This window comes from Salvelinus sp. IW2-2015, linkage group LG4q.2 (assembly GCF_002910315.2).
Source record: "Salvelinus sp. IW2-2015 linkage group LG4q.2, ASM291031v2, whole genome shotgun sequence".
Classification (NCBI taxonomy): Eukaryota; Metazoa; Chordata; class Actinopteri; order Salmoniformes; family Salmonidae; genus Salvelinus; species Salvelinus sp. IW2-2015.
In genome coordinates this window covers 17,626,271-17,640,616 of record NC_036843.1, presented here as the reverse complement: position 1 = coordinate 17,640,616, position 14,346 = coordinate 17,626,271, and the positions used below count along the sequence as shown (strand labels likewise).

Below are 14,346 nucleotides of genomic sequence, written 5' to 3'. Positions count from 1 at the left end.
TGACAACGAAGTCCACCAGAAGGTGTATGAAAACAGTGAAAATGCGAGGAGAAGTAGGGTAGAATACGTTGATAGCATCTAGGAGTGTTAAGCGCTGGGTATGAAAGATTGAAACATCCCTAGAGAGTGGGTATGAAAAACGTTGAAACATCCTAGAGAGTGGGGTAATAACGGTTGAAGCATTCCCATAGAAGTGGGTATGAAAATATTGTAATCCGCCTAGAAGTGGGTATGATAATACGAGTTGAAACATCCCCTAGAAGTTGGGTATGAAAACGTTGAAACATCCTGAGAAGTGGTATGAAGTCAAATCCTAGAGTGGTGAAACGAATCCCTAGACAGTGAGGCTCACGTAGAAGGTTGGCTTAAAAGATCACATTATCACAGAGACTAGTTTGGGTTGAAATAATGTATGATAGAGCACACTAGTAACACAATAGCAGTAGATGTGGGTTTATGTAAAATAACTCTGGGTTGAAATATCCCAGAGCTGATCAGAGGTATATGGGTATCGGGCTAGATAAACGAATGAAAGCATTACATAGGCTATGAAACAGAGGTCTCAGGTATAGCAAAGAAATAATTCTAATTAATAAAGAGAGCTGGTGAGTGAAATAGGCTTCGGGGTTATACGCTCTAAGAAGACATGGTGTTAATTGTGTACTTAATTCTAATTAGTTTCGCACACTGAGCTCTTAAATGAAAAGTAGGATAATAAGGAAGACGTTGAGTTAGGGATGTTTCGGTAGAGGAGAGTGAGGTATGAAAGGACATAAGAAAACATCTTCTCGTGACGTATAGTTAGGTTAGATATTTATAACATGGAGAAAGCGTTGAAAGTGTGAGGCTGAGAAGATATTTAGGAGGAGTAGTGGATAAATGTTCTGAAATTCCTCACTTATAGATGGGGTAATTCTCCTATTGGGTAGGATGTCACTGATGAAAACTTTACAAGACGAGTTCGCGAGATATTCACACAAGTCATTTGAATGTAACCCACGCACTCAGGAAGTCGGACCGGGAATCATGCTTTGATATGATACGACATGCTGTTCATACTCTTTTGACAATGAATCGAGCTGCACAGGTCACAGCTGCTCATTGGAACAAATGGTCAACTGTGTTGGAGGCTCCTAACATCCTCATTCAACGTGGCACACCATGTAATCCAGCTACTCTGGTGCTTCCTCCAGACACCACATTACTTGAACACAACTGTTGTGAGTTGCTTTTGGATCAGCTCTCTGATGGGTTTACTAAGAGTCTTCCATTGGAAAACCCTGAGTTTATGTGAGAATGGTGTCCATAGACTACTGCTCAGCGTTCAACACCATAGTGCCCTCCAAGCTCATRACCAAGCTGGTGGACCCTAGGACAGAATACCTCCCCCTGTAAAATGGATCCTGGACTTCCTGACGGGCCGGCCCCAGGTGGAGAGGGTAGGCAATAACACCTCAGCTACGCTGATCCTCAACATGGGGGCAAATGCAACGCCCTTGACCGCAAAGCGCAACNGGCAAATGCAACGCCCTTGACCGCAAAGCGCAACAGAGGGTGGTGCAGACATTCCAGTACATCACTGGGGCCGAGCTTCCTGCCATCCAGGACCTCTATATCAGAGGTTGRCAGAGGAAGGCCAGAAAAATTGTGAAAGACTCCAGCCACCCTAGCCATGAAGTGTTGGCTCTGCTACCGTCCGGCAAACGATACCGAAACATCAGCTCTTGGACCAACAGGCTCTGAGACAGCTTCTACCCCCCAAGCCATAAGACTGCTAAATAGTTAATTAACTCACAAGACTATATATACACACTCACACACATTGACATACACTACATAAGCACACACACAACACACACACACGCATACCGACATAACCTGTGCGATTGGGTCCTGGACTTCCTGACGGGCCGTCCCCAGGTGGTGAAGGTAGGAAACAACATCTCCACTTCGCTGATCCTCAACACTGGGGCCCCACAAGGTTGTGTGCTCAGCCCCCTCCTGTACTCCCTGTTCACCCATGACTGCGTGGCCATGCACGCCTCCAACTCAATCATCAAGTTAGCAGACMACACAACAGAGTGGTCTTGATCACCAACGACGAGACAGCCTATAAGGAGGAGGTGGAAAGTTCCTCGGCGTACACATAACGGACAAACTGAAATGGTTCACCCACACAGACAGTGTGGTGAAGAAGGCACAACAGCGAGGCTAAAGAAATTTGGCTTGTCACCAAATTTGGCTTGTCAACAGATGCACAATTGAGAGCATCCAGTCGGGCTGTATCACCGCCTAGTACGTCAACTGCACTGCCCAAAACCGCAGGGCTCTCCAGAGGGTGGTGCGGTCTGTACAACGCATCACCGGGGGCAAACTACCTGCCCTCCATGATACATACAGCACCCGATGTCACAGGAAGGCCAAAAAGATCATCAAGGACAACAACCACCCGAGCCACTGCCTGTTCATCCCGCTACCATCCAGAAGGCGAGGTCAGTACAGGTTCTTCAAAGCTGGGACCAAGAGACAGAAGCTATTTTTCAATCTCAAGGCCATCAGACTGTTAAAAAGCCATCACTAACACAGAGAGGCTGCTGCCTACATACAGATTTGAAATCATTGGCCACTCTAATAAATGAATCACTAGTCACTTTATTAATGCCACTTTAAWAATGACGTTTACATATCTTGCTTTACTCATCCCATATGTATATACTGTATTTRATACCATCTATTGCATCTTGTCTATGCCGCTCGGTCATTGCTCGTCCATATATTTATATGTACATATTCTTATTCCATCCCTTTACTTAGATTTGTGTGTATTAGGTAGTTGTTGTGGAATTGTTAGATTACTTGTTGATATTGCTGCACTGTCAGAGCTAGAAGCACAAGTATTCCGCTACACTCGCAATAACATCTGCTAACCATGTGTATGTGACCAATAAATGTGATTTGATTTGATTTGACAACATAAATACACACGCACATACACGAACACACACACTTTTACAGTCATCATATGCTGCTGCTACTCTGTTCTCTTATTATTATATATCCTGATGCCTAATCAGTTTACCCTGCCTTCATGTAAATATCTACAGTACCAGTCGAAAGTTTGGACACACCTACTCATTCAAGGATTTTTCTTTATTTTTACTATTTTCTTCATTGAAATAACACATATGGAACACATGAAATAACACATATGGAATCATGTAGTAACCAAAAAYGTGTTAAACAAATTTAAATATATTTTATATTTGAGATTCTTCAAAGTAGTCACCTGCCTTGATGACAGCTTTGCACACTCTTGGTATTCTCTCAATCAGCTTAATGAGGAATGCTTTTCCAACAGTCTTGAAMAAGTATGCTGAGCACTTGTTGGCTGCTTTTCCTTCACTCTGCGTTGCAACTCATCCCAAACTATCTCAATTGGAGTGAGGTCATGTGATTGTATAGGCCAGGTCATCTGCTGCAGCACTCCATCACTTTCCTTGGTCAAGTAGCCCTTACACAGCCTGGAGGTGTGTTTTGGGGTAATTGTCCTGTTGAAAAACAAATGATAGTTACACAAAGCGCAAACCCGATGGGATGGCGTATCGCTTCAGAGTGTTGTGGTAGCCATGCTGGTTAAAACCTCTACGGACCACCCATCCCGGATCCGGGATCATTCTCATCAGAAACGCTGACTAGCATAGCCTAGCCTAGCGCCACAGGGATATCATATAATATAATTTCATGAAATCACAAGTCCAATACAGCAAATGAAAGATAAACATCTTGTGAATCCAGCCAACATGTCCGATCTTTTAAATGTTTTACAGRGAAAACACAACATATATTTATGTTAGCTCACCACAATAGCCCAAAACACAACGCCATTTTTTCACCGTAAAGATAGCTTTCACAAAACCCACAAATAGAATAAAATTAATCACTAACCTTTGAACAACTTCATCAGATGAAGTCTTATGACATCATGTTATACACATACATTTATGTTTTGTTCGAAAATGTGCATATTTATAGCTACAAATCGGGGTTTTACATTGCCGCCATGGTCACAAATGGCACCAAAATGTCCGGAGAAATTTTAGACAGCCACGTAATCTCACAAAAAAAATCATCATGCTGAAAAATACATGTTGCACATATAATTAAAGATACACTGGTTTTTTAATGCAACCGCTGTGTTAGATTTAAAAAAATAACTTTAGTACAAAGCACAGCATGCAATAATCTGAGACAGCGCTCAGCCATTCTCCACCATGTTGGAGTCCAAGAGTCCACAAACAATACGAAATAACATCATAAATATTCCCTTACCTTTGATGAACTTTCATCAGAATGCAGTGCCAGGAATCCTAGTTCCACAATAAATCGTTGTTTTGTTTTAGAATGTCCATTTCTTCTGTCGAATTAGCAACTTTGGCTAGCATGTGTAGCTCACGTGTCCATGAAGATTTTACGCATGAACGAAAAATTCAAAAAGTGATAATAAAAGTCGAATAAACTGGTCAAACTCAGTTGAGAATCCATCTTTAGGATGTTTTTCACAAATATATCCAATAACGTCCCAGACGGAGCATTTCTTTGTGTCTACCTAACACATTGCAGACAAAGATATGACAAGCCCTAAGTGCGTAGCCAAATACTGCCAAAATGGCTGACCTCTCACTCCAACGACTCCCATCCAGTCCCAGAGAAGGCTAGACACTTCATTCCATGTTCTACTGCCTGTTGACATCTAGTGGAAGGCGTATGAAGTGCATACAGATCCATAAATACAAGACAATTGAATAGGCGAAGCCTTTCACAGAGACCCATTTCAGAATTTTCACTTCCTGTTTGGAAGTTTGCCTACCAAATGAGTTCTGTTTTACTGACATATATAATTCACAMTTTTAGAAACTTCAGAGTGTTTTCTATCCAATAGTAATAATAATATGCATATCATATGATCTAGGACAGAGTACGAGGCCGTTTAAATTGGGCACAATTTTATCCAGAAGTGAAAAGGGCGCCCCCTATTTCCAAGAGGTTAAGTGTGCCTTGAACTCTAAATAAATCATAGACAGTGTCACCAGCAATGCACCCCATAACATTACACCTCCTCCATGCTTCACGGTGGGAAATACACATGCAGAGATCATCAAGACTCGGCGGTTGGAACCAAAAATCTCATATTTGGACTCATTAGACCAAAGGACAGATTTCCACATGTCTAATGCCCATTACTCATGTTTCTTGGCCCAAGCAAGTGTCTTCTTCTTATTGGTGTCTATTAGTAGTGGTTTCTTTGCAGCAATTCGACCATGAAGGCCTGATTCCCGCAGTCTCCTCTGAACAGTTAATGTTGAGATGTGTCTGTTARTTCAACTCTGTGCAATTTCAGGTGCAGTTAACTCTAATAAACTTATCCTCTGCAGCGGAGGTAACTCTGGGTCATCCTTTCCTGTGGCGGTACTCATGAGAGCCAGTTTCCTCATAGTGCTTGATGGTTTTTGCGACTGCACTTGAAGAAACTTTCAAAGTCCTTGAAATGTTCCATATTGACTGACCTTCATGTCTTAAAGTAATTAGAAACTGTCATTCCTCTTTGCTTATTTGAGCTGTTCTTGCCATAATATGGACTTGGTCTTTTACCAAATAGTGCTATCATCTGTATACCACCCCTATCTTGTAACAACACTGATTGGCTCAAATGCATTAAGAAGGAAAGAAATTTCACAAATTAACTTTTAACAGGGACACCTGTTAATTGAAATGCATTCCAGGTGACTACCTCATGAAGCTGGTTGAGAGAATGCCAAGAGTGTGCAAAGCTGTCATCAAGGCAAAACGTGGCTACTTTAAAGAATCTCAAATATATTTTGATTTGTTTAACACTTTTTTGGTTACTATATGATTCCATATGTGTTATTTCATAGTTTTGATGTCTTCACTATTATTCTACAATGCAGAAAATAGTAAAAATAAAGAAAAACCCTCGAAGGAGTAGGTGTGTGCAAATWTTTGACTGGTATTGTACCTCAAATACCTCATTGATCTGGTATTGCTACTCCCTGTATATACAGTAACTCAATTATTTTGTATACCTCTTGTGTTACTATTTGTAATTTTATTAAATGTGTCAAATTAAGCATTTTACGGTAAAGTCCACACTCGTTGTATTCGGCGCATGTGACAAATACAATTTGATTKGATTTTGGGATTTGATGTTAAGTTCATGTTAAGTCAGTTCGCAGACGGAGGTTAGAGTAAACAATATATTTCTGGGCTAGACAGTCAAAGGAGAACCTGGTGCTGTTATTGGCTTTAGAAACAGGAAGTTGACTAAAGGTCATCAGTTTCGACATTTCTGGAAAGAAATATCCATACTAGCTTAGGCTGGAGTACCACATAAAGTGAAGCAAAGTATTTATTTTTACCTTTTTTTAACTAGGCAAGTCAGCTCAAAATGAATTCTTATTGTCAATGACAGCCTAGGAACAGTGGGTAAACTGCCTTGTTCAGGGACAGAATGACWGATTTTTTCCTTGTCAGCTCAGGGATTTGATCTTGCAACTTATCGGTTACTAGTCCAACGACCTAACCATTAGGCTACCTGCCACCCGTATTGGACATGCGTTCTACGTGTTATGCAAATATAGGCATTCAAACACAGTGACTGACTAGGCGCAACAACTTAATCTGTAAAGTATGTGGAGGAGATTAGAATAACATTTGACCGGGCCTGGGAGCCATTGTGGGACCAGATATTTTTTATGTTTCATTCCATTGCTGTAAGCAGTAAGCACTAGCTATCTCACTCAATAAATTCACATTACTCTAAACTCTGAGGCTGTATGTGTGATGCAGCCTTGATTTGCAGGTGCTGTTGCCTGCCAGGCTGGTGTGTTATTCTGTTCATCCACAGAGCTGAGGCTTGTCTGCCTGTCTGCTGAGGGAGAGAGGGAGGCACACCTGTCGAGTGCTGCATGTTATGACATTATTTAGTCTCTGTCTCAGCAACACAGACAAAACATGAGGGTGCGGTGGCATGGGGGAATGAAGAGATCTGGCTAGCTGGCTGGGAGAGAGGGCGGAAGGGTCTGGCCCAGACATATGGGAGAGAGGGGGAGTAGGGGTGGTGGCAGGCGTGGGGAAAGCCAAAGAGAATTAGAGAAGAACAGATAATAGCAGACAGACAGARAGGCAGGCGGGCAGGCAGGCAGGCATTGAGATAGATATACAGGGAGACAGATTGGTAGGAGAGGAGTGCACTCAGGAGTACATGGTTCTCACAGGTTCCTGATAACTAAGAGATAGCCATTACATGGGAGGTTTAGTACAGAGGAACAGACAGAGGCCTCTGCTTTTCTGTTTTCTATAAACATGATGGTGATAATAATCCTGTAGAACATTGTCTGCTGCAAACAAACTACAGGACCCACTGTGTGTTTATCTAACCTCAATGTAACTGACTGTTGTTTTTTACCATGGGAAAGTACACACATACTGTAGCAGGGGTATATTATTAAATATCTATTATWCTGTATATATATTTCTATGACCACAGTTACCATAGGATTGGACTGCTATTAGTAGCATTTTCATTTGTAGATATCAAATGAAGGCCGTTGGCATTCGAAACCTTTTCATTTGAACCTTAAAAGACTACTAAAATCAGCTTGTAATATAATATAATATAATCAATATGTTTGTCTCAGTTCTAATATGTAGCTATACTAGTCACAGTGGGCCTGGTATGAGATATACCATTAAAGCAGATTACCTGGCACATTACATTATGTAAATCCTCCACTCCTCTCARATAAACTCAGCAAAAAAATTAACGTTCTCTCACTGTCAACTGCGTTTATTTTCAGCAAACTTAACATGTGTAAATATTTGTATGAACATAAGATTCAACAACTGAGACATAAACTGAACAAGTTCCACAGACATGTGACTAACAGAAATTGAATAATCTGTCCCTGAACAAAGGGGGGGTCAAAATCAAAAGTAACAGTCAGTATCTGGTGCGGTCACCAGCTGCATTAAGTACTGCAGTGCATCTCCTCATGGACTGCACCAGATTTGCCAGTTCTTGCTGTGAGATGTTACCCCACTCTTCCACCAAGGCACCTGCAAGTTCCCTGACATTTCTGGGGGGAATGGCCCTCRGATCCAACAGGTCCCAGARGTGCTCAATGGGATTGAGATCTGGGCTCTTCGCTGGCCATGGCAGAACACTGACATTCCTGTCTTGCAGGAAATCAGGCACAGAACGAGCATTATGGCTGGTGGCATTGTCATGCTGTCAGGATGAGTCTGCAGGAAGGGTACCACATGAGGGAGGAGGATGTCTTCCCTGTAACGCACAGTGTTGAGATTGCCTGCATTGACAACAAGCTCAGTCCGATGATGCTGTGACACACCTCCCCAGACCATGACGGACCCTCCACTTCCAAATCGATCCCGCTCCAAAGTACAGGCCTCGGTGTAACGCTCATTCCTTGGACGATAAACGCAAATCCGACCATCACCCCTGGTGAGACAAAACCGCGACTCGTCAGTGAAGAGCACTTTTTGCCAGTCCTGTCTGGTCCAGCGACGTTGTTGCCGGTGATGTCTGGTGAGGACCTGCCTTACAACAGGCCTACAAGCCCTCAGTTTAGCCTCTCTCAGCCTATTGTGGACAGTCTGAGCACTGATAGAGGGATTGTGCAATCCTGATGTAACTCGGGCAGTTGTTGCCGTCCTGTACCTGTCCCGCAGGTGTGATGTTCAGATGTACTGATCCTGTGCAGGTGTTGTTACACGTGGTCTGCCACTGTGAGGATGATCAGCTGTCCGTCCTGTCTCCCTGTAGTGCTGTCTTAGGCGTCTCACAGTACGGACATTGCAATTTATTGCCCTAGCCACATCTGCAGTCGTTTGTTTTTTTGCTGAGTTTATGTGTGTGTGTGTTAGGACTAGTAGCTCCCTCCTTATTCTCTCTCATCACACACTCTCATGCTGTCCTTCACACTTATATAATTTAACTCCAAACTCATAGCATACAGAAAGCCTGTATTCAATGAACCAATTTTGTTTCGACTGCAGTTGAATCTTTTTTGTTTCACTGAATACAGGCTATCTGTATTCTATGAGAAAAGAACTGCAGTTGAAACAAAATTGGTTCACTGAATACAGGCTTTCTGTGTGCTATGAGAAAAGAACTGCAGTTGAAACAAAATTGGTTCACTGAATACAGGCTTTCTGTGTGCTATGAGAAAAGAACTGCAGTTGAAACAAAATTGGTTCACTGAATACAGGCTTTCTGTATGCTATGTATTTGGAGTTAAATTATATAGGTGTGAAGTTTGTAGTTGTTCATGCATGCAGCACTGTAGGCCTTATCCTTAGTCTTAGCTTGTGAGTTAGCAGTCAAAGACGCTCACACAGTGTACGAGTAAGAGTTGGTTTACTAAGTGGTTCGAGCGATGCTCTTTTCTTAACAGCATGAGGAAATGTGTAGCCTAAGTATTTCTTTGAACTCTGACTGACTTTATCGCCTATTAGACTGAGTGACTGATGGATATGAAGACAGAGAACAGTAATCCAGATGACAAAGCATAGCGAAGCGCTGCATGTGTGTGTGTGTTGGTGAAAGTGAAAGTGAGGCTGTGGAACAGAGCGGCGTGTTGTTTGATTATTGTAGCCATGGCAACGCGTGCCTGTCAATATTTTGATTGACAGCCAGGTGTTGCTTTTGGAAGTGTGATTTGTAGACATAATGGGAATGCTAAGTGAGACAATGTCTGCAGCACACACCACTACAAGAGCAAGGAAACCGAGTTTAGGGTAAAGAAGGTGAATGAAGGTGTAAATGTGTACTATGTGACATGGAACATGGACATGGAACACTGAGTGTAGAAAACATTAGGAACACCTTCCTAATAATGATTTGCACCCCCCTTTGCCCTCGGAACAGCCTCAATTCGTCGGGGCATGGACTCTACAAGGTGTCGAAAGCTTTCCACAGGGATCTTGGCCCATGTTGACTCCAATGCTTCCCGCAGCCCTTTGGGTAGTGAACCATTGTTGATACACARAGGAAACTGTGAAGCGTGAAAWATCCAGCCGCTTTGCAGTTTTTGACACCYGTGCGCTTTGCTCCAAATACCATACCCCGTTCAAAAGCACTTCAATATTTTGTCTTGCCCATTCACCCTCTAAATGGCACACACACAATCCATGTCTCAATTGMCTCAAGGCTTAAAAATCCTTCTMTAACCTTCTCCTCCCCCCTTCATCTACGCTGATTGAAGTTGATTTAACAATTGACATCAATAAGGGATCATAGCTTTCACCTAGATCCAGCTAGTCAGTTTATGTCATGGAAAGAGCAGGTATTCAAAAWYWWTTGTACACTCAGTGCACATTCAATTGTGTCRCTGATACACAGTTCAGCTATTTCACAATCTGAAGAGTTTACTCTTTTTTTTGCATGAAAGGCATAACATCATAATAAGTTCTGGTTTGTTTTGGCAATARCTTTCCAACTATATTCACAGAATGCAAATCACAACAGGTACAGTAGCTATTACAATTTCTTTTTTTAAATGTTGTTCCCTCCAAAGCGTTTCACAGCCAATGGTGAATCTGTATGCAGGTTGTTGGTGGGTTATCAAATATTTATAGGATTCCTCTATCACGCAGTGCCACACCATGCACATCTGTTGTTTTTGATTAATTGATGTCCTTATGCTCTTTGGCTCTCTGGCTTGGCAGGCACACCATTGTTTATCTACTGCCAAAAGATGAAACTCTACTACTGCTCTATCAGAAGTAGATTATGAAGGTGCTTAGAAAGGTGTTTTTCTCTATTGAATCAAGACACACAGATACATCCATTGAAAGCACATGCGCACACATGCACGCACGCACGCACACACACACACACACACATCAAAACACACACACATATTGAAACACACATGTTGCCAAGCCATGTTGGATCCCTGCCTTTGCTTTATAGGCTTCTTTATAGGATTATATCTGAGACAGTGGACTCATCCATCACCGTGGTGAAACTAAATAGTCCTCCAGGTAATGAGWTCTAAAGCCTTSTTAAAAGTTACCAATAAGAGTGTCTTCTCTCTACATGAGAGCAGGACTTTCATTGAGCATGCCCAAGGGGAACACATTGGCAATAAGAGTGTTTTTAGAAATAAACACTTTAGCCATTGAAGTAAGTATCGATGTTTCATAGCCCTGGCTGTTTGTAATATGCTGCCTGCCAAACTGTAATATCATAAGTTGTTTTCTGGGTGAGTTTTGAGTGATTCAAGCTTCAAAGGTCTGATCCCGATCCTGCATTAGTGTTTACTATTTGAAAGTTGGTTAAGGCTTGGTTATATGGAGGTGTATTGTGGACCAACAGAACTATAGCAGCAATACTATTAGGCGAGGTGAAGTTATCTGGTATGGATAATGTACTGTACATAGCTGAATATTTATATGGCTGTAGCTTGCTGGATCTAGATATATGCTTAAGATATTCAACCATGTCTTTCTGATTAAAAAACAACACATTTCTGTCAAGTGTTCCCTGTCAGGGCTCTGTACCCTTCCAGCATGAGACAAAAACACGCATGCACACACACTAGAGCCACTAGAAGCGATGACATCGATTTCCATCAGGCCAGGTGGGCGACGTGTGTTATGAAATATGAAATATGAAAATGCTTTTGGATGCAGTCATCCCCTTAAGAAGTATTTTTCTGTGAAGGCTCATAAAAAGGAAATCACCTGGAGYCAAACTCCAGAATGGCATTTTAGGATTGATATTGCCAAACGGTGGTTCAGTTCAACCAAAAATCTAAAAGCCCAAATGGCTACAAAATCTGGTAATTCATTCCATGTTGGAAYACTTTTCTCACCAAACAATGAAGAAACATACTGGTATTATGACTATCCTAGTCATAGATTGCAGTACAAATGCCAGATGATATGTCTATTGAGAGAGGTAGGTCACAAAACACTCAGCAACAATCAAAATTCACAATTTGCTAAATTATTGTCAATCAGTCAGTCCTCCAAGACTCATTCATTGTCATGGAATAACAATGTGGAGAATATCCAGGTGGATAATAACCATGTAGAGAATATCCAGGTGGAGAATAACCATGTGGAGAATATCCAGGTGGAGAAATAACCATGTGGAGAATATCCATGTGGAGAATAACCATGTGGAGAATATCCAGGTGGAGAATAACCATGTGGAGAATATCCAGTTGGAGAATAACCATGTGGAGAAATCCAGGTGGAGAATAACCATGTGGCTTCAAATGCATCATGATGTACAGGTAACTGCCAAAATAATGGAAACACCAACATAGTGTCTTATAGGGCATTGGGCCACCACGAGCCGCCAGAACAGCTTTAATGCACCTTGGCATAGGTTCTACAAGTGTCTGGAACTCTATTGGAGGGATGCGACACCATTCCTCCACAGGAAATTCCATAATTTGGTGTTTTGTTGATGGTGGTGGAAAACGCTGTCTCAGGCGCCACTCCAGAATCTCCCATAAAGGTTCAATTGGGTTGAGACCGGTGATTGAGACGTACTGAAGTAGCCAAAGTAATGGGCAATTGGGCCTGCTCAGCATTTTTATACATGACCCCTAASRATTATGGGATGTTAATTCCACAGCTGTGTGGAAGCACCTGCTTTCTACAGTATATACTGTGTATCCTTAATTTACTCAAGTGTTTCCTTTATTTTGGCAGTTACCTGTATAGTGAGAAGCAATCGTCCCAGAGGACCTCTRTGGCCCTGTCCAATCACAAGCCTATAGTATGGATGTGTTGTTTCCCATGCATCAGAAACAGATACAACATCAGTCTGTCCTGCATCATTGGTACCCCCTAACCACAGTACAGTGTTTTGCTGTAGTAGCCATTAGTGTTGCTGGCCTGTGGTTTTCATGTGCCAGTGGGTAACTGTTTCATTTATAAAGGCAATCATACCCAAGACGGAGGCACTCAGTGAACATCTGGGAAGGAAGTGTGCGATGCCAGAATTACCATCTGCCATGTTCCTCCTAATTAAGTAGGACTGCCCCACAACTCTCTTACCACTCTCCAGGCAGCTCTGATCCACTACAGTCTGCAGTTCTAGAGACCCCAGCTTTTCTTCCAAGTACTTGGACCAGTTCTTGATTGAGTTTCCCAAAAGTGCCAACTCTACCCATCTCCATTACCTGCACTCCAGGCAGGCCCAATCACATGCTCAATGTATTTGAAAGAAAACACAAATATTATTTGTGTTTGTATGAATCACAAAGAGGACCTTGAAACACTGCTCCCGAAATACATGCATTGTATAGTGATGTCCTTGTATGACACCTACACACTGATGCCATCATAATAGACAGTAAATCGGGCTGGGACGATACCAGTATCGTAATACTTGTTAGTATCGTGACAAGCAAACAAAACACGAAGTGGATTTAAATTCTTTAGGAAAACAGCCCTAATGTTGGAAGCAAATCATTATGTTGTCATCCAGAGTCATATGTATTTATTTTCCAAGCTATAGCACACAATATTTTACATACTGCAGGTTTTTAAAGGACCAAAGAGTTCGGACTGCTTTGTGTTTACATTTTTGCCGTGAAAAAAYTATTGTGATAKCCCCTCCTACACACACACACACGCACATGCACACACACCTTCCAATGCTTTACACACACCATAGCAGTATACGAGGAGGGAGGCACGCACACATACACAGAACAGCATTTAAGAACATATGAACAGAAGTGGGCCTGATTATAAAATTGTTGAGTGAATTCACAGCCCTCACTGGTGTGACAACCATGCGTGCAGTATCGCCCCATCACGTTGTTATTCATTGAACCACAACTAATTGACAAAACGAATAGCAGAAAATGAAAGACCCCACATTCCATATTGGCAGGCCCTGTAATTGTAAACATGTAGAGACCAATTTTCCTGTGCCATTGATTCCTGGGAATGAACTGTTCTCTGATACAGCTGCACTAGATTAAATGCTTGTGCGTTTTTTTAATCTTTTTTGAACCAGACATTTTTTTAATGGTTTTTAATAGCTGAAGAGGACAGGCAGATTACCAGTTGCTCTTGGAGCGAACAGACTCCTCCTGAGAGGGATAAGAGTTAAGACCCCACTAGGCACAGATGTCAATTCAACGTCTATTCCACGTTGGTTCAAGGTAATTGAAATGACTTGGAAACAACCTTGATTCAACCAGTATGTGCCAGTGTGTGCCATTCAACCAGTTTGTGCCCAGTGGGACAGTTGTGTTGTGTTGGAGATCAAATGGGTTG

General features: G+C 42.0%; 1 protein-coding gene across 1 annotated transcript in view; it reads left to right on the top strand.

The window, feature by feature from the left end:
• Positions 1-14,346, top strand: part of crim1 (cysteine rich transmembrane BMP regulator 1 (chordin-like)) — a 177,676-nt gene that overhangs the window by 110,102 nt on the left and 53,228 nt on the right. The gene's annotated exons all lie outside the window — the stretch shown is intronic.